Source organism: Pteropus medius, unplaced genomic scaffold (genome assembly GCF_902729225.1).
Source record: "Pteropus medius unplaced genomic scaffold, Ma_sr-lr_union100, whole genome shotgun sequence".
NCBI lineage: Eukaryota > Metazoa > Chordata > Mammalia > Chiroptera > Pteropodidae > Pteropus > Pteropus medius.
The window spans coordinates 2,213,575-2,234,603 of record NW_024356335.1 but is presented as its reverse complement, the minus strand read 5'-3'; the positions used below and the strand labels follow the sequence as shown (position 1 = coordinate 2,234,603).

The 21,029-nt window shown below is 33.3% G+C and overlaps 1 protein-coding gene and 1 pseudogene across 3 annotated transcripts in view; one reads left to right on the top strand and one right to left on the bottom strand.

Moving 5' to 3' along the window:
* Nucleotides 1-21,029, bottom strand: part of PBX3 (PBX homeobox 3) — a 194,576-nt gene that overhangs the window by 161,021 nt on the left and 12,526 nt on the right. The gene's annotated exons all lie outside the window — the stretch shown is intronic.
* Nucleotides 8,552-8,669, top strand: LOC120601785 (uncharacterized; annotated as a pseudogene).

Here is a 21,029-nt window from a genome sequence, read left to right as displayed (position 1 = left end):
CATGCCATTAGGCTGGCTTCAGGGAGCATATAAGAAATTCAACTAACATTTTAGCCTTATGGTGCTTTGACCTCCTTCAAATCAATAACCTTTGGCTCCATTTCACTTTGACTCACCAACTCCCAGGGCCACCTCCTAGACTTTATCATTTATCACGTGGAACTGCTGAACCTATGAAGTAAAATTCAAACATCTCATTCTATGACCACAGCCCCTTATAATGCCAGCCCTCTCTTTTTCTCCCACTCCACCTGTTCCTCAATCTAATTCAGTCAACCAGATCCCTCCATTTTCTCTTTGTCTATTAACAACTGCCTTAGCTCTACTATCTATTCACAATGGATTATATGGTTGAACATCAACCATTCTTGCAATAGAGCCCTATAATCCACTTCACCCCTATCCTTTCTCTCATTTGCCAAGAAAAACCCCAAGCATATACTACTGTTACGACCTGCATTAACTTTCTAAATAAATCACAGGTGTTCATTCTAGTACCATTTCAATATCAGCCTCCAACCTTGGCTGAGTCATGAAGCTTTCTTTTTCTTACTGTTAGCCAGCTCACTCTTTCTCTTCAGTAACTATTTTAGGCCTTCACCATTCCCCTCAAATTCTACTTCACTCCAGCCTACTTAACAGATGATCTTTCCTATTTCATCAAAAAAAAGTTAATCCATGCAGTACACTTTTCCTTAGCTTTCCAATTCCCACTTATAAATTTCTCAAAATCTTTATTCATCTCTCGCCTTATCTTGACTTAAAAAATGTAATGCCTACCTTCTAATGAAAGCCATCTTCTGTACTCAACTCTATTTCTGTCGTTCTCTAAAATCCTATTCCATCATTCATGCCTGTTCTATTCTGTAGGTCCTCCTACCACACTCCAACAAAATATGTCCAAATTCTGTGCCAACTTAAAAAAGAAAAGAAAATATCTTTGACCTTGCATCATCTTCCAGTTACCATCCAATTTCTCTCCTCGTTCATTCAAATGTCACCATTCTACTGAAATAATTTATAATGAAGACATCTTATTTCAGTTTCATCTTACTAGGGAAATTTCATATTCACAGTGGAAATCATTCTCCTCTCTTTGCAACTCTACCTTCTTAGCTTTCAGTCTACCACAGTCTACTGATTTGCCTTGTACTTTGTGACCATTAGTTCTCTGCCTCCATTGTGGTCTCCTCTACAGTGATATTTTCTGGGATCCTCCTCAATGATCTTACCTACCTTTGAATTTTCCACAATAAGTTGATGACTTCCCAATCTTTACCTATATCTCAGATCTCTTCCCTAAGAAAGGAAGATTCAAACTCATATCTAACTACTTGTAGAAGATGTACACTGGGCCTTCCCATAGGCATCATAAACTCAGCATATTTAACAGTTATCTCTCTTTCAACAGTGAAATCAGCAGAAAAGAGTAGGTACTTCCAAGGCCAGTCCTTCACAGAAACAATGAAAAACCAAGCAAAAACTGTCAGAATCAAATTTTTCAGGACTGTAAATAGTCAAAGGTTTACAGCAAACAAGTACACTCTGAATTGGGAAAAAAAAGAGATAACTTTAAAAGAGTAGGAAAGTTTCATGTCGTTTTTACTTTCCCTTCTCCAATCTCCTAACCTGGCTCAGTGGTAGTGTCAAATATAGCAGCCATCATTCCTAGTGTGGGACACTGGTCCCTCATTCTGGAAAGAGGAGAGGAGATATTTTCTCAGAAAATTGTGTTTGTTTTGATCTGTCTGGCACTGCCTGAGGACTGATATAAGGTGCTTATCTCTTTCACCTAACTTGAATTCGATCAAAGTGCAAAAAGAGACATTCCTCTACAAATATACATAAATACACTTGAAAAAGGAAACCGTGTTGCCAGCTGGGGCAAAATATAGTTGAAACAAACAATGGATCACTGTTAGCCTTGGGGAAAAGGCTGGGAAGGCATTTCCTTGAGAAATTAGGGCATTCAAAAGCACCATATATACTATGGAATTTAGAAAGTCATGTAAATGCTCAGGGCAAGACACGTGCTCTGCTCTAAGACCTGAGAATACCCTAAACTTTCACCAATAGTTGATCTCTAGGCTCATTTCCAGTAAGGAAGTAAAGACTAAGGCACAGTTGCAAATGTAGTAGCTAATAGATGAAGGGATGCCCCAAAGCAGAAACAATTAGCAAACACTGGAAAATGTTTATCTTTTCTACTTCTTGTTTTTCCTCTTTTATTGTTATGTAATTTTTAAATTTTTTGCCTCCTGGCATTCAAGGAATTCTCTATTGAAACACCAGCTGAACACAAGCTAAAAAAAAAAACAGAGACTTCAGATAACATATATGATAGACTTCACAAAAAATAATGTTTAAAAAATTCCTAAACAAATAAAAGCCACAGCAACAAAAATAAATTCTGAGGAAGGAAAAGAATGTGATTTCCAAAGATTCATTATACTATTCAAAATGTCCAGTTTTCAACAACAATAACAAAACTACCAAGTAAACAAAGAAGTAAGTATGGTCCATTCCAGAAAAAAATTAACAAACTACCTGAAGAAGCACAGACATTTTTAAATTAAAAAATATTTAAATAGTTTAAATAAACCATCTTAAATATGCTTGAAGAACTAAAGGACAATATGGACAAAGAGCTAAGAAAAAAAAACACACACACATAAGAATAATATCTCAAGAAACAGAAATCAATAAAGAAAATATTATAAAAGTAAACCAAACAAATTCTGTGGATGAAAAACAATAACTAAAGTGAAAAATTCATATGAGGGTCTAAAAAGCACATTTCAGAAGATATAAGAAGGAATCATTGAACTTGATAGGTCAATTGAAATTATCTAGTCTGAGGAAAAGGGAAAGAAGAAAAGGAAAAAAGCCTAAGAGACCTATGACACCACCAAGCACACCAATATACACATTGAGAGTCTCAGAAAGAGAGGAGAGACAGAAAGGAATAGAAAAAATATTTGAAAAAAATAATGGCTGAAAACTTCCAAAATTTGACAAAACTACACACCCAAGAGGTTCAATAAGCTCCAAGAAAGATAAACGCAAAGATCCACACTGAGACACCTTATTATCAAATAGCAGAAAGACAAAGAGAGAATCCTGACATAACAAAAAGAAACAATTCATCACATACAAAGAATTTTCAATAAGATAAACAGCCAAATTCTCATTAGAAACCATGACGGCTGGCTAGAAGTGGGATGACATATTTAAAGTGCTGAATGAAAAACAAAATATATCAACTAAGGATTCTATATCTGGTAAAATTATCCTCCAAAAATGAAAAAGAAATTAAGGCATTCCAAGGCAAATAAAAGTGGAGAGATTTCACTGTTAGCAAATCTTCCCTACAAGAAATGTTAAAGGGAATCCTTCAGGCTGAAATGAAAGGATACTAAACAATAACTTGAAGACATATGAAAAAATAAAGAATTTCAATAAAGGTAACTACATAAGTAAACATAAAAGCCAATATTACTGTATTTTGGTTTGTAACTCCTCTTTGTGTTTCCTATATGATTTAAAAGACATATGCATCAAAAATTATAAATCTATTTTAATGACCACACAATGTATAAAGATGTCATTTATGACAATTACAACATAAAGAGGGAGGTGGAGTTACATAGGATTAGAGTTTCTGTATGCTATTGAAGCTAAACTGACATCAATTTAAATCACATTGTTATAAATTGAGGATATTAATTGTAATCCCAATGGTAACCACTAAGAAAATATCTAAAATATATACATAAAAGAAATGAGAAAGTCAAAATGATATCTACAAAAAATTAACTGAATACAAAATAAGGAGGTAATGGAATGAGGAACAAAGATGTATAAGGCATACTTGAGAAAACACAATATACCAAAACTTACAAGACACAGCAAAAGCAGAGCTCACCGAAAGAGAAGATCTCAAATCAATAACCCAACTTTAGTCCTTAAGAACTACAAAAAAGAAAGAAAGAAAGAAAGAAAGAAAGAAAGAAAGAAAGAAAGAAAGAAAGAAAGAAAGAAAGAAAGAAAGAAAGAAAGAAAGAAAGGAAGGAAGGAAAAGAATAAAAGCTAGAGATTGAAAAATGAAGAATGGAAAAACAACAGAACCAATGAGACCAAATTTTGGTTCTTTGAAAAGTTCAACAAAATTGATAAACTTTAGCTAGACTAAAACCAGAGTGAAGACTCAAATAACTAAAACCAGAAATGAAGGTGAGAACATTGCAACTAACCTTACAGAAATACAAAGAATTAGTGTACAACAAAAAATTAAATTATCTAGAAAAAATGGACAAATTCCTTGAAACACACAAATTATCTAAACAAACTCACGAAGAAATAGAAAATCTAAATAGATGTATAACAAGTGAAGAGACTGAATAAGTAATCGAAAATCTTCTAACAAGCAAAAGGCCAGAACAAGATGGCTTCATTGAATTCTACCAAATGTTTAAAAAAGAATTAACACCAAACCTTCTCAAACTCCTCCAAAAAATAAGAGGGAAGACTTCTAACTCATTCTTTGAAGCAAGTACTACTATGATGCCAAAGGCAGAGAAAGTTACCATAAGAAAAGAAAACTACAAACCACTATCTATCATGAAGGTAGATGTAAAAATCCTCAACAAAGCGCTAACAAACCAAAGAGCATTTTAAAAGGATTGTATACCATGACCAAGTGGGATTTACCCCAAGAATGCAAGGATGAGTCAACATACAAAAATCAATCTATGTAATGTAACACATTCACATAATGAGTTAAAAACAAAACAAAACAAAAAATCCCACTACATAATCATCTTGATTAATCCAAAAAGAACATTTGACAAAATCCATTAGCTCTTCATAAATGTATGTATATATATAATCAGAAAACTTTCTCAACATAATAAAGGGCATTTATGAAAAACCTACAACTAGCATAATACTCAATAGTAAAAGACTAAAAGCTTTCTCTCTAAGATCAAGAACAAAACAAGGATGCCTACTTTTACCATGGTTATTCATCATTTTGCTGGAAGTTCTAGCCAGGTCAATGAGGCGAGGCAAAAAATGAAAGGCATTCCAATTTGGAAAGGAAGAAGAAAAACTCTCTCCATTCCAAAGAATTCACAAAAAAAACTACTAGAACTGACAAATTCAGCAAAATTGCAGGGTACGAACTCAACACACAAAAATCAGCTGTGTTTCTATACACCAGCAATAAACAATCCATTAATAAAATTAAGAAAACATTCCATTTAAAATAGCATTCAAAAGAATAAAATAGGAATAAATTTAACCAGAAAGGTAAAAGACTGGTACAATGAAAACTGTAAAACATTGCTAAAAGAAATTAAAGACTTAAATGGAAAGACATCCCATATTCATGGATCGGAAGGGTTAATATTGTTAATATGGTAATACTGTCCAAAGCAACATACATATTCAGTACAATTCCTATCACAATTTTTTTGGAAAAAGGGAAAAGTCAATCCTCGAATTCATATGAACTCCCAAGGGAGCTTAAATAGTCAAAACAATCTTGAAAAAAAAGAACAAAGACAAAGAACTCTCACTTTCTAATTTCAAAACTTATTACAAAGCTATAATAATCAAAAGAGCATAGTAATGAGTAAGCACAGACATATGTATCAATGGAATAGAACTGAGAGTCCAGAAATAAAGCCATATATCGATAGCCAATTGATTTTTGACAAGGCTGCCAAGACCATCCAAGACCATTCCATGGAGAAAGAACAGCTTCTTCAACATATGATGCTGGGACAATTGGATATACACATTCAAAAGAATGAAGTGGGACCACAATCTCACATCATATAAAAATTAACTCAAATGGATCAACCACATAAATATAAGAGCTAAAACAATAAAACTCTTAGAATAAAAATACAGTGGTCTTAATGACCTTCGATTTGGAAATTAATATTTAGATATGACATCAAAAGCACAAGCAACAAAAAAAATTGATAAATTGGATTTTATCAAAATTAAAAACTTATATACAACAAAGAACATTCCAAGAATACGAAATAACAAGCTACAGCATGTATTTGTAGGAGAAAAAATTTGCAAAATTATATATTTTATAAGAATCTAGTATCCAGAATATATAAAGAAAATTCTTACAACTCAACAACAAAGACAAACAACCCAATTAAAAAATGGGCAAAGGATTTGAAGATATTTCTCCCAAGAGGGAATACAAATGGCTAACGAGCACATGAAAAGATTCTCAACATCAGGAGTCATTAGGGAAAAACAAATCAAAACGACTGAGATGCTGTTTCACACCCACTAGAATGGCTATAATTTTTTTAAATGGAAATTTATAAGTGTTGGTGAGAAACTGGAACCCCACACATTGATGGTAGGAATGTAATGTATTCACGGTGGAAAGTAGTTTGGTGTTTCCTCAAAAAGTTAAACATAGAATTATCACATGACCCACCAATTCCACTCCTAGGTATATACTCAAAAGAACTGAAAACAGGTACTCAACATAAATACTTGTTCACGAACGTTCATAATATTCACAAAAGCTATTAACAATAGCCAAAACTGGAAACAACCCTAAGTATCATCAACTGATGAATGAATAAACAAATTATGGTCTATCCACACAATGGGATATTACAGCCATAAGAAAGAATGAAGTACTGATACATGCTACAACATGGAAGAACCCTGAAAACATTAAGTGAAAGATGCCAGTCACAAAGAACCATATATGTATAATTCCATTTATATGGGTAAATATAGAATAGGCAAATCTATAGAGACACAAAGCAGACTGGTGGTTGCCATGAGTAGAGGAAAGGGAGAAATAGGGAGTGACTGCTTAATATGGGGTAGGGGATATTTTTTGAGGTGATGAAAATGTTTTGGAACTAGACAGAAATGGTGGTTGCACAACATTGTTCATGTACTAAATGTCATCAAACTGTATGCTTTAAAATGGTTAATTTTATGTTATGTGAATTTCACCTAAAGATATTTCTTTAAAAAACTGATCTCAAGCAAATGGAATATATTCTGCTGGTATGAATATAAATTAGTACAAGCACTTCGGAAAATAATTTGACATTATCTAGAAAAGTTGATAATTAACATGCCCCATGACCATTGCAATTCTACTCCAATTATCTTTCTCAGTTGATGACAACCACTCACTCACCTGGTCACCTATACTAGAAACTAACAAACACCTTTGTTTTCTCCTCCCTCACATACTACATATATTCAATTCACTTCAACAAATTGAGTGTTTACTACCATGTACTAGGAGACACATGATGATGAACAAACTACAGTATCTCTGCCTTCACAGGGTCACAATTCATTGGAGGAAATATAAAATTATATACTACATAATTAATAGATAATAACCACAATAAAGGAAAAAACAATGTTATTGGAGCACAACAGATAGGCAACTAACACAGACTTGGGGAAGGTCAAAAAGTTTTCGTAGAAGGACATCCAGGCTAAGATCTTAAAGACAAATAGGAGGAATCGGCCAAGTGAAAAGAGGCAAAAAAAATTCTAATCAATCACCTAATCCTTCCTTTTCTTTTTTTAGCTTTATTAAAACCATTGCTCTTTTTTTAAATCTCTTATAACTCTTTACAAGTACACATTATCATTGATGTGCAAAAGCCTGCTAATGAGTATATTCCTTCCAATACGTTCCAAAGTGAATCTGTAAAAAAATCTCTGATCATATCGTTCTCTTGCTTAAACTCATCAGTAACTACCCAAAATACTTAATAAAGACACTACTCCCTTACACAGCATTAGCCTCATAGATGTGATCATTGCCTGTCTCATTTTCTGCCTCTTCTTACTTCTTACCTGATGTTCAATTTATACGCATTCACATATATCACTCTATTTCTTACAAGAAGGCCTTTGCTTTGTATCTCTGATGTCTTACTTGTATTACTGACATAGTGAGTCCTCGATATATGTTTCTTGAAGAAATAAATGAACAGATTAAATAACAGCAGTAGCTGTGATTTATTAGGCACCTATGATATACCAGACGCCACATTAGACACCATATATATTCACCTCTAATTCTCACAACCACCTTGAAAGCTAGGTATTAGTAGCCTCATATTAGGGAAAAGATCACTAAGGCTCAGGAAAAAATAGGTGACTTACCGAGGTTACAAATCAATTAAGTAGCATTTACAGAAGCGGGATTCAAGATCTGTTGGATTCTAAAACCAGTACTGTACTATTGCATCAAGTCACCTCTTAAACTATTCTTAACTATCGTCTCTCTCCATTACAAAAATAAATTCTCTCCAAATATCAATGTGTCTTATTATTTATAAACTACCTTCCCCAAAGTGAACATCAATTAGAACTGTCTGCCTCTAATTGTGTTAAAATGTGCCAAATGTTGCTTTAGGAGTACTAATGCAGTTCTCAAAACATAGAAGTGACAAAGAACTAATGATTATTAATAGTCTATTCATTCCAATAAAACAATATCTGTCAATCACCTGTCTAAAACGGCAAAGTCTATGGCCATGCCACCATAAATAAGCCCAATCCCATTTGATCTCGGAAGCTAAGTAGAGTTGGCCCTGGTAGTACTTGAATGGGAGACCACCTAGGAAGACAAGGTGCTGTAGGCATAAAAAATAAAGGATCATAAACTGACAAGGTCCTTGCAATCTGTGAGGTCAACCAAGGGTTGCCTCGCCTAAAAAATAAAAAATAAAATAAATAAATAAAAATAATGGCAAAGAAAAGTAAATTTTTTATTTTGTATGACAAAGTTAAAAATTATCTTACTATTCCTTAATTCTTCATGTAATATGCATTTGTTTGCTAGAGAGTGGAATTAAAAACACATTCCTTATCACAGACATGTAACTGTCCTCAGGAGACAGATACAGAATGATCCACTTTGAGTTAAGCGGTATATGCTTTACATGTACTAAGAGGCTAACAGTTGATTTCTCATCTATCTACCACCTACCTTTCCCTGTAATAACACACATTGTATAAGCAGACACAACATGATCTTAGTATCACACTAGACCCTCCCTGGTTATCCAGTCTGCTAGAATGAAGGCCTCCCACCCTTGCATTCCTCTCCCTAAAATAAAACATTCTCCAAGGAATTAAGCCCCAGAAGGATTACAAATTCAAACTGTTACGAATGCAAAGGCTAAACAATGCTAACAAAGCTTTAAACATTAAATGGAAAGGAAGAAAAGTATACAGAAAAGGAAAAAAGAAAAGGAGCAAATATTCAGAACCTACCTGTATATGCCAGGCATGGTAGGCGACATTTTCACATAAACTACTTCATTTAATAGTAGGTCATTAATGTCGCTTAAATAACTGAGAAAAATATGACGTCCCAATTTTGCTAAAATTACTCCTAAGAGGGAAGGTAACATATAAGGAAAGTAACCTTGTTTGTTGTTCTTCTATTATTTGCCCCCATTTTAATGGGATTTTCCTATTAATCTTTGACAAACCATGAAATTTTATATTTTCACCATGACCAACCCATGAAATTTACCAACTCTGTCCATGATTCATACAAAGTCATAGTTATAATGTCTGCTATGCATTTTAGCTAAATAACCATTGAAACTTCTCCCTTTGGACAGAATGAAAAATTTGCCTATAATTAAAGCAGGAATTGTTAACTACAAGCAGTTAAAGTTTACAGCATTGTTTGACAGTTGCAAAGATAAGCCAGTAAAAAGCCTGAGATGCTATGTCTACCTGTACTTCCCACACATTTGAACAACAGTATGATATCTCTTAGCATCATAAAATCAATCTCAGATTAGGTAATGAAATATGCACCAGCCTTTTCCCAGAACCTATGACAAATCACACACAATCCTAAATCTTCATAAATCACGATTAAAGACAAGTATATCATCACCAACGCATATATCTTCCCAAGCCTGACCCAGAGACTAATGAGAAAAGGCCTAGACTATCTCATCTGATTAATTAATTCAAAATGTCTGCTGTTATTCAAATGTGAGGCTGGTATTATTTGAATAACATTTGACAGCAGTGCCTGAAGATATCATTTCTGATTTGTGAAGCCGCTGCTGCATAACTGATGATAGTTTATGAAAATGTTCCAATGAAGCTGCTTTTCTTGGCACAACTGTGAAAGAATTGCCAAATAGGTGGCTCTTTTCTTTTTGTCAGTAGTTGACATTGCTAATGTTGTCAAATATTTCCAAAATACACTGTTTAAAGTCTTTTTTTTCCTTAAATATTGCCATAATAGCAGCTTTTCTACCTTCTAAGTTTGATTTGCCTGAACACAAAATTGCTTTACACAAGCCCTCTCTCCTTTTTAAGGACCTAAACAGCACCTTCCCAGGATTCGCCAAGTCCCTCCAATTAGCATTTTTTCACAAAAAAGACTTGGACACTGTGTTGGACTGAGTATGAACCTGAGTTTGGGAGACATTATTTTCCTTACTAAATAGTATTCCTTCCTTAGGGAATTGAGGCAATGTAAGTTTTTTCTGTTTTTCATTGAAAAGCAAAAATATTCTTAAAAGCATAAATACTGTTTTCCCTTGGAAAAAAGAAAAAAGAAAAAAAAAACATTACAGCTCTATGGTCAAAATGTAATTAATGGATCTAAGAAAACCTCAGAATCAATATTATTTATGTTCTGATCCACTTTATTCTTTGGAGACTTTTCAGTAGTTCATAACTACAATATGGCAATATCAGGGTATGTCACTGACAGATTCTCCAACTTACAGGCCTTAGTGCTATTTCTAACTCAAATTCTCCTACTCTGGTATTCCAGTAAAAAGCATAAAGGCTCCTCAGAGATATGTTAAATACCTTGCAATGTGCATCTCCCGACCATTCAAATTTCTCCTTCCTTGGCCACTTAGAACCCAGTGCTTCTAGAAGCCTTCTCCATTAACAAGTCCCCTCCATTTCCTCTTCCATACATTCTATCTTTTAATACTATGAAAACAACATTAATGCTTAACCTTTGTGACAACAATAAACACAAATTATACTAATTCGATTAAACGGGCCAATCCTCTTAAAAATGCACTCGGTTAAATATTAAAGCTAAATGAGACCTTAGACATCACCTAGTCCAACTCCCTTATTTTGTAAATAATCACTCTGTGACTTATTCAGGAACCCCAGGAAGGTTATGCTAGATCTGTGTAGAACGTATGGGATTAACCAATGTGCATCTGTTGATCTATCATTTTACTTTGACGTATGTAGTCAAGACTGATAATAGGGTCCATTTCTAAGTCCACTTTCAGCAGAACATCATAACTTGTATGGGCACTTAATAAATACTCCCAGAGGACCACAATAATGACTTAAGTGTATTCTGTTGCCTTCAGGAATAGCCTACTAAAAACCTGTTTCTTTTCAGGTAATCCTTTCTGTACAGATTACAGATGAAGATAAAATAATGGTCTTGGGGCAAGTTATATTTATATGTAGTTTACTTTACATAGACTTAACAGTTCTCAAAAGGTGGCCTGTGGACCCCTGGGGTTTCCTGAGACCCTTTCAGGAGTCCACAAAGTCAAAATTACTTTTACAATACTAAGCGGTTATTGTCCTTTTCACTGTGTTGACATTTGCACTGATGGTGCACATGCAAAGGTGGGTAAAATTGCTGGAGTCTTAGCACTAAACAAGGTAGTGGCACCATACTATGCTTGCAGTCATTGCATTCTTTACCACTAGGCACTGTAGTTAAAAAAAGTTTCACTTCATTATGTCCTTGATAAAACCGTAAAAATTATTCATTTAATTACATCTTGAATACCTGTCTTTTTAATATGCTGTGTGACAAAATAGGAATTACATATACACAAACACTTCTGCTGCATACTAAGTATGAGGAAAAGCACTTGCAGAACTGAGTTGCAAGCTCAACTAGCTGCTTAAAAAAAGAAAGGCAAACTATGGTTATTTCAACTTAGATATCTGGCAGACGTGTTTTGGAAAATGAACTAAGTAAACTTGTTACTTCAAGGAAAACAACTACAGTTTTTGGTGCAAATGATAAAATTCGAGCTTTCTTGAAAAAATATAATTTTGAAATATTTATGTCCACCCTGTGGATATGACAGCTTCTCAGTAATTAAAAACTTTTCTGATAAATTTGGTGGTATTATTAACAAATGTAATTTGTTTATCTTGTATAATGAAATGTGTTAACATTTGGACGACATGCATATCGGTGAACCAATATTTTCCAAATGACCAAGATATGATGTTACAAAATCATGCATGGGTAAAAGAATCATTCAAAGTGCAAACTAGACAAATTTTAATGAAACAAAGTAGAAAAGTGTATTGACATGGCTTAAGATACCGCATTTGGACTATAAGAAACTACCATTTGTCAAGTTTTGGTGTAGTATCAAAAATGAACATCTATTAAAATACTTTTCCTTTTTCCAATCATATTTCATGTGAGGTCAGATATTTCTTCATATATATCAACCATATGACAACAGACTGAATCAGAAGCAGATATGAGAATCCAGGTTGTCTTCTATTAAGCCTGACATTAAAGATACTTGCAAAAATGTAAAACAATAACATTTTCCTCATCATTTTGTTTTGTTTTGCTTTGGAAAATGTTGTTTAGGATAACACGTAAAGAGCTGATAATTATAATGTTATTTATGTTAACTATAACAAGCTTACAATTTGTAAATTAGGTTAATAAATATTTTTAAAATTTGTTTAAATTTCTAATATATGTTGATCAATATTAAATCCACATAAACAAAAATTCTTTTAAGATCAAACAATTTGAGAATCACTGACCTAGAAGTTTTCCTCAAAAGTCTTCATATAGGAACATTTAACACATGAAAATATGAAATGCAGTTTCCTACCCAAGAAATCATCTACTTAATTTTTATATACAAAAAGACTGAATGCATTTTAAAGGAATTCTACTATGTAACAAAACTTGAATCCCTTTAAAGCACCAGGGAGCAAGAGTTGCCAATAAGACAAATTCCCTCCCGACAAGGAGCTTGTACTACCTAGATGGTAAACCAATTCTTTTTATTTTTTATGACAAGTCGACATATACTAATTGCCAAGTAAATCCTTCAACAACTCCTGTTCCAAATTTCAGATTTCCCTCTTCTAACTCTCTGTCCTTTTTTTCCATATCTACCAGCACCTGAGTCTCATTGCTAGCTTACTCTTTCTTTTCATGCAATTGTTCTATTCCATATTCCTGATCCTTTCCCCCTCAATACAGCCAAATATTCACTAGACTCATAAATCACTGGTGCTGAGTATTTGTTAGGACCACTGGTAAGAAAGTAAATCCATTAGGCTTCCAAGAAAAAAAGTGTGTTGCAATTACATTTTGGGACAAAATATGGTTTAAAAAAAAGACTACCCTACAAAAGTGGTTCTTAAACTCAGAGCCACAGTCTCCATGAAGGATGCATGAACAACTTTCATGGTGTCTATAAACTCCCTGCAATTGTGTTCAAAGTCCTACGAGTATGTGGCTTGTCTAAGAAGTAAGCAGTGGATTCATTGCTTTCATCGCATTCACAAAGGCAACTATAACCAAAAAAGATTAAAATTTCCTACTCTACAGCTTTCTGGAGCACCAAGTTTAGGTACTTGCAAAAGGTGGATATAAACAGACTTATTAACTTTTAGATGGAAGAAACTACAGATATTTGAATTATATGGCTTTTTAAGAATAAGAACAAAATAGGAATAAAATATTCATCAATTAAATAGTTGTAAACTTACCACGTTTAAATGATTTTCATAAAGCAAAATATTTGGCAATTACTTTATTACTAGCAAATGAGATTTAGACAGACTTCACCACAGTGCTACTAACTCACCACTTAGTATTCACCAAATTCACTAGTCATTTGAAATGGTCTTTTGGTACTGCACTTGAGAAAATCCATGACAAAATTACTTCCAATGGATTTCCATTACAAAAATTTAGGGGTTTATTTCCATTTAAAATTGCTCTAAGGGTTATAGTCAACAAAGCAAGTGAAACGAAATACGATTTCCCAGGTTTTTGCACCTGATGGGCAGCAACAGATCACTGGCTGGTTCAAAACAGAAAGTAAACAGTTCGATAAAGACTATAGTTCAGATAAGTTATGTAATTAAAACTAAAAGTCCAAAAGGGCAAAAACTAGAGCTATTAAGTAAATAATACCTTACTATATTGTCTTCCTGATCACACTGAATTTAAAACTAGCATTCATTTCAATAACTCGTAATCACAGTACATTTAAACAAATCTTAGGTTACTCTTTGGACTAGTCAATACATGTAACCAATCTGTCACCTCTGAAGATACTTATTTAATTTATTGTTAACTTAAACAGGGATTTTTTTGTACCTTATAGATAGAAAATTCGGTTACAAAACTGTACAGTCTAAAATGAACATAAATCAATCATTATGACAGAAGAACTTATTTGAGAGTCAAAATGAACAAAATATTCTGTGTCAGCAAAATGTCTCTTGTCAAAATCTACTCTTTAAAATTTCACTCTAATGTACTAAAACAAATGTCCTTCCCAATTCTATAGAGAAAAAAGTCTTAAATCATAAATCAAAACTATTTGGAAATATACAAATATTGCCTACCTATGAAATAGATTCCTCATTATCATACCTACTTTTAAACTAAAAACTTCAAAGATGAATCAACCCTGAGCATATTAACAGGAGTTTCACCACTGATTTTTCTTTTTAACATAAATATTATCATTAATGATAATAATAGGAGAAGTAACATATATAAATTACTTTCTTATATAATTTGCGCATAAATTATTTAAGATCCAGGTAAGTAGCTATGGCAGTTTTCCTATGTTGTATATAGTTGTCACAGTTAAGATAAATTTCTATATAAAAGATTAGAAGAATGTAATATCAGATTTAAAACACTCAGCAAACATACCTCATATAATGTGTGGGGAAGGCATTTAGTTATTTATTTAAAAGTAAGTTATTTGATCACATTCTATGTGCTAAAAAAAAAAAAAAAGGTACAGTCCTTGCCCTCTAGCAGCTTACAGCATCCTAGAGAATAAAAACTAAAAAAAAGTCCACCCATTCCTAAATGAATCTTTCTAGCATACCACTATCAGCATTAACTTTGCCCAATTTTACCCAATGATGAACTTTAATGACCCCCCCAAAATCAAGAGTTTTAAATTATAATAAGAAAAAGCCTTCTAAGTACAGATAGGTAAATCTCCCATAATTTTCCCCAGTAGGTCATAATTTAATACTCCTTCCTTCACCTTATAACCCAGATAGAGCCTTCTCTTTGTCTCATAGCTTGTTACCTCAATAATCAACCCTAGATTTATGACTTTGCACACACCACATGTGTTGCTTAGAAGTTTCAGAATGAACGAACAAACAAAAAAAGGTAAGGACAACTGGGAATGGTAGCACATCCTAAGTTTTAAAGACTAAACATATTTTTCAGTTTTTCTATTTCTAAGACAATACCTGTAAAAGACTTGCTATACAAATAACACACTAAAAAATAAAAATTCTTAAATGCATGAAAAACACTGGTATTATTTTGTACCCATTTTCCTTCAACTTGTTTCCCGCCCTTAAATAATGTGGAATCTCAGTTCACCGGTGACCATACTATCAAATATTAGGGAAGATGTGGTATTTCAATTTTTATAAGAACTAATTTCTTTAAAATACAAACAACTTTAAATGATGCCATTTATGAGAAACTGTAACTGGGTTCAATATATACAAATAATCGTTTCTGGAGTTTCCATAAAAAAGGTTAGTAGAGGATTATCACATTAGAAACAAGACTGTTTTATTTTTATTTTATTGATTGGATTTTTCAGATGATTAAAACTGCACCCTTCACAATGGCTGTCAAGGATCCCATGTCTGAGTAACGAGGCAGGGGTAATAGACTATCTAGAACTACCAATGCAAAGAGAAGAATAGTGACTTTTCTGAATGTTTTTTTTTGAACTATAATTATATCCTATCGTAAAGAGTTCTAAAAATATAAAAACAGGCTTAATTAAGTCTACTAAAACTGTCTCTCAAACGCGAAACTTTGCAAATAATCAGCAAAGGCAACTCTATTTAAGCAATGATCTAAAACTCTAATATCCTAAGGTTCCAAGAATCCTTTCAGATCTTAAAATAAAAGCTTTACTTATGAAAAATGTAGTGTATTTCTATCTAAAATTTGAAACTTTTTGCAAAAGAATATTTTTCTTATAGCATGTAATTACCCCAAAAGGCGATAAACTCTTTATCCTTGCTTTGTGCTTTAAGATATAATCTGCTTTTATCCTTTAGCAAAATATGAACCAGTTACTAGGCTGACAATGCCAAGAACCATGACAAAATGGATTATTAATGAGAAACTGAACTCCAGAACTCTATTAATTTATGTCTTCCTGTCGGATCCAAAAGATATATCAGCCTTCTCACTCAAAAGAAAAAAATGCCAACACTGTACTTTGTTTTAAAGTTCTCCACAGATGAAGAATTCATTATCCAAAGTACAGTTCTGTTATTTCAGGCTTTCTTGTAGAATAAAGAATCTTTATCAAATGGCTAAGAAAGCTGCTGACAAGTGCAAGTACCTTGCAAAATATATTTACGTCAAACAGTCACTGAGAAAAACCGGGGGAGGGGCAGAAAAAAGGTGAAAACCCCTGCAACATTCCTGTCCTCATCCTGTCCTAGAAGTCTTTAGAAAACTAAGCCCTTTTGATTTCAGTTACATAATGGTAAGCAGCATTGATACAACTGCATGTTTGTGGGCTTTTTTAATTCCTAATTACACTAATTATTCTGACATGAAGGGAAATGATCTAACAAGTGAAAAGAATGTGTGATTTCTTTATGCATAAACAACAATGTTTAAGTGACATAAAATATCCTTTTAAGCTTTCATAAAAAAAATACCCTATCTAATCTATGCTTATCATAATATTTATGAAATAAAAAAACCAGAGAGGAAAAATTGCTATAATGTACTCTGTGTGACCTCTGCTTTCTACAGAGAATGAAAACAGCCTTTTGCTTTTCAATCCCCATCAAAGTGGAGTAAAAGAAGGGACAGCATTCCCGTGCTCACTGCCATTAATCATTGCTTTCTTCAAGCAAGTGCGTATTAATTTCTGTCATCCCAAACATCATCGAGTATTGTTACAGCACCGTTCACTCCTCATTCACCACCAGTTGTTACCAGTTTCCCTACACTGAGCAGAGACAGGGTGAATCGTGTGGATTTCAGTGTTAGAGGCCTTTATCCCTGGGGTGCTGACACCAATTAAGCCATTTCAAGAAGAAATGAGAACAGGCCCAACCCTTCCATGTAACAAGAGCTTGCACCTAGCTTTGGCAGGTTGCCATTTTCTCTGGCTTCACACTATAGAAATACTCTTCTCCACATCCTTTTGAATGATTCAGGCTGTTTACATATAATCTGTAACAATATCTTTTTGTTCATTTCTTCAGGTTCGAATTTAGTGCCCAACATAACCTAGCAGAGAAGACTTGGATAATCTAGATGGTAATCTAGAAAGAGGAACACTATTATTTATGGAATCATTAAATTCAGGTTAGGCAATAAAAACATATATTCTTTTTAATCCTATGACAAAAATTTTTAAAGACATTTTAAACAAAAATTGGAGAAACTGTGAAAGCTACTGCTTTTCTCAAACTGGGTTAATGGAAGATAAAACATTTTATTCCATTAGCTCAATTTTAGCACTGCATTCGCTGAGAGAATTCATATACACAGGAATATAAACCAGATACTTCTAATATTAATGGGAGAGTTTGTATCCAGTTTAAAGAAGCTTATTATCAACATTGTATTGACATTTACTTTCTTCGAGGTCTTTGGTCAGGCACTAAAAGGCTATGCCTTCGAAAAGGTTACCTCCAACTCCAAAAAAATCTGTTTGAATAAGTTTAATTAATATCATTTTTGCATCACTGAATATAGAGATCCATCAAGCTCTTTCACAATATTGTTGATTTTTCTGACCGCTTTAGATCTAATCATTCTCCTTGTTTTAGACATTTACATCTGCTTTTAAGTTTTTATGGTTGCCTGTTGGCAGGCAGCAAAGTGGAGCTGTCGATGCTACTGCAGAATAATGCAAGGTTTGTTATGAATTAAATATTAGAAACCTTAACACAGCGGCCAATAAGAATTATTTGCCTTATTAAAGCAGCAGAAGACGCTGATTAAATTTTCATTGCATTGCAGTCTTTTTCCCATTTCTGCTTTCAATTCATCATTCTAATGTATGAAAGGCTCGCCGAATAATGGCAGGGGGACTTAATTTCTGGAATGCAAATATAGCAAAGAAAATACCATAAATACCCTCCCAGAAAACATTAAACAGTCAGTTCTAATTAAGTGAATACTAACTAAGTAAATATTCTCTTAAAGGGGGAAAAAATAACTCAAATGTCAAGAATTTGAGAAGGAAAGCACAATTACCTATTTTATAAATATATACAGATACACATTGTGGGTGGACTATATTTTGTTGGAAACTGCACTTTGTGCAATCAATTAACTCTTTCACAGGCCTTAGAGCACTCTAAAGAATACACTTATAGTTGTACTCAGCTTTGTATAGTTTCTAAAAATTTAATAATTTTTACAAGAAAAAAATTGAAAAGAAATGTAATAAAACAATGTGCATGTAGTAGCACTCAGCCAGGATGGCAACTAGCATTTCTGAATTCTTATATTTTGTTTTAAATTTACAACATTTACTGTTGCAAACACATTTAGGGCATAAACTGCCCCTGCAAAAATACTGTAATTGTATGTCCTATACTGAAGGTTGTTCACATTTCTGCCTTAATGTGAGGAAGAAAATGAACTTCAAGTATCCATTTCCCCTAGAGAAAATCCCTTCCTTGAAACTCTGCAACTAATGAAATGGGGATCTATAAATAGCAGCATCATTACCATGAGAGCCTCTGCTCGGGTACCACCAGTCTCTGCAGCTGACCCTCTTTATACTAATAACTACCAGACTTCAGTCTCATTCCTCTATAGGGTGATCAATATTGGGACAGTTAAAAATGTGATAGAAATTTAACCTACAGAAATAGTATTTACTTATCAAGTTTCCTAAAATCATGAAGTGCTGCCGATACTTACTATCTTTCTGCTCAGACTTTACTTGAAAGGTGGTTTTTGGTTATTGTTTTGGCTTAAAAAAAATTTTTTTTTTACTGAGATGAGTGGGCCGTGTAGCTTTTTCTTTAATGTTATAGAGACGTGCAGCTCATGACAAGACAAAAGCCATAATACACCTGAAATGCTCCCTGCTGAATCTCTCTCGATGAACCTCATTAAAATGGTTACTCTATTCCAAATATTATCCACTGAAGCATTACTGTAGTAAACTCTTGCTTGAATTGTTGACTACAGTGATAGATAAAAATCAGTAAGCATTTAATCAGTAAATGTAATGATTTGGAACGATGTTTTACTCTTACTCAAAATACAATATTTTCAAATTTAATAGATCACTCTAAAAAGTTAACCAATATTTAATATCTCCATTGGCTGTATATTAGACTATAATAAAGAATGTAGCTAAAGGATCTGGGGGGGAAAAAAAGAAAATATTTATTAGATCTCTATAGAATGAATACACTATTGCTATGTATAATTTATTGGCACTGAGATATTTATGTTGCACTTCATTAATAGTAAATATTCAGTTACATTTGCATCTCCTACATATAAAAGCTCAATTGTTCACTAATTTCATATCTCTTAAAATAAATATGATAAAATGTTCCAGTGGGTGGATGAGTTTAAAGCCTTTTATTCTCAGTGACAAAATTATTGATGACAACATATCATAAATGGCACTTCCTCCATATACACATGTCACAAGAAAATGTAAAATATTGATACAGCTGCACATGTAGAACATTTACTTTTTAAATGAAAATATAACATTTCAACATTAAACACAATGTGGCTTAATCAAGAGACTATATGTGAATTCAAAGGTGACATCAAATTTCACACATGCTTAACTTCATATTCAGTGTACTTGTAGGTACTATATGCACAAAAAAATGTAATTAGCCTAATTTAAACACAAAAGGCATGGTTCATTTTGGCACAATCAGATACACATGTGCCATTGGGCTCTGTTCACTAATGTTTATGTTTACTAAATCATCGTTACCATCCAATTAAAACCACAAAATAGACCACAGAAATAAACACAATCAATTTTGAAAAAATGTTTTTAAAAATATTTTTTAAATAGAAAAATTCTATTAGAGGGATATATCACTATACTATGTATGCCATGCTGATAATTATTTAAAAATTCCACAAAGTATACTTGTTCACTGTACGTAACCCTTATACTGAATTCTTTTCCTCTCCTATACCTAAAGAACTAGAATTAAAATACAGAGAACAGTGTTTTCCTGCGATGAACATGTGAAGCACAAAGCAAACAATGTTAAAGAGTTAAATCATTAAAAAGCAAACGATCACACTTAGAGCCTCCAGAACTGAATTTGCAACTGCTTTTTTTTTCCCCCCCCAGTAAGAAATACTGATACGGACTTTAAAAAAGAAAGTAAACTTCTAGGGTCTTGAAATTCAAGCACAAAATAATTTCTTTTGTGTTGCCCGTCTCATCTCAATGATCCCAATGCAGAAGAAACTGCATGAAATAAACAGTTCGTACAGGTCGGAATGGAAGAGTTGTAGAGTTAAATAAAGCAGATTTGTAAATGGCAGGATACCCGCTGCAACTACGTGGTTCTTGCTCTGAGGCAACTGATGGAGCAGAGCTGCTCAGCGGCACTTGACAACAGCAGTGCTCCCACAATTGTAACCCTCAAATCCAATCAATCGTTGCTCTTTGCATTTCAAGCAGCTCCTGGCTGCCACTGCCTGAAGATAACTATTTTAC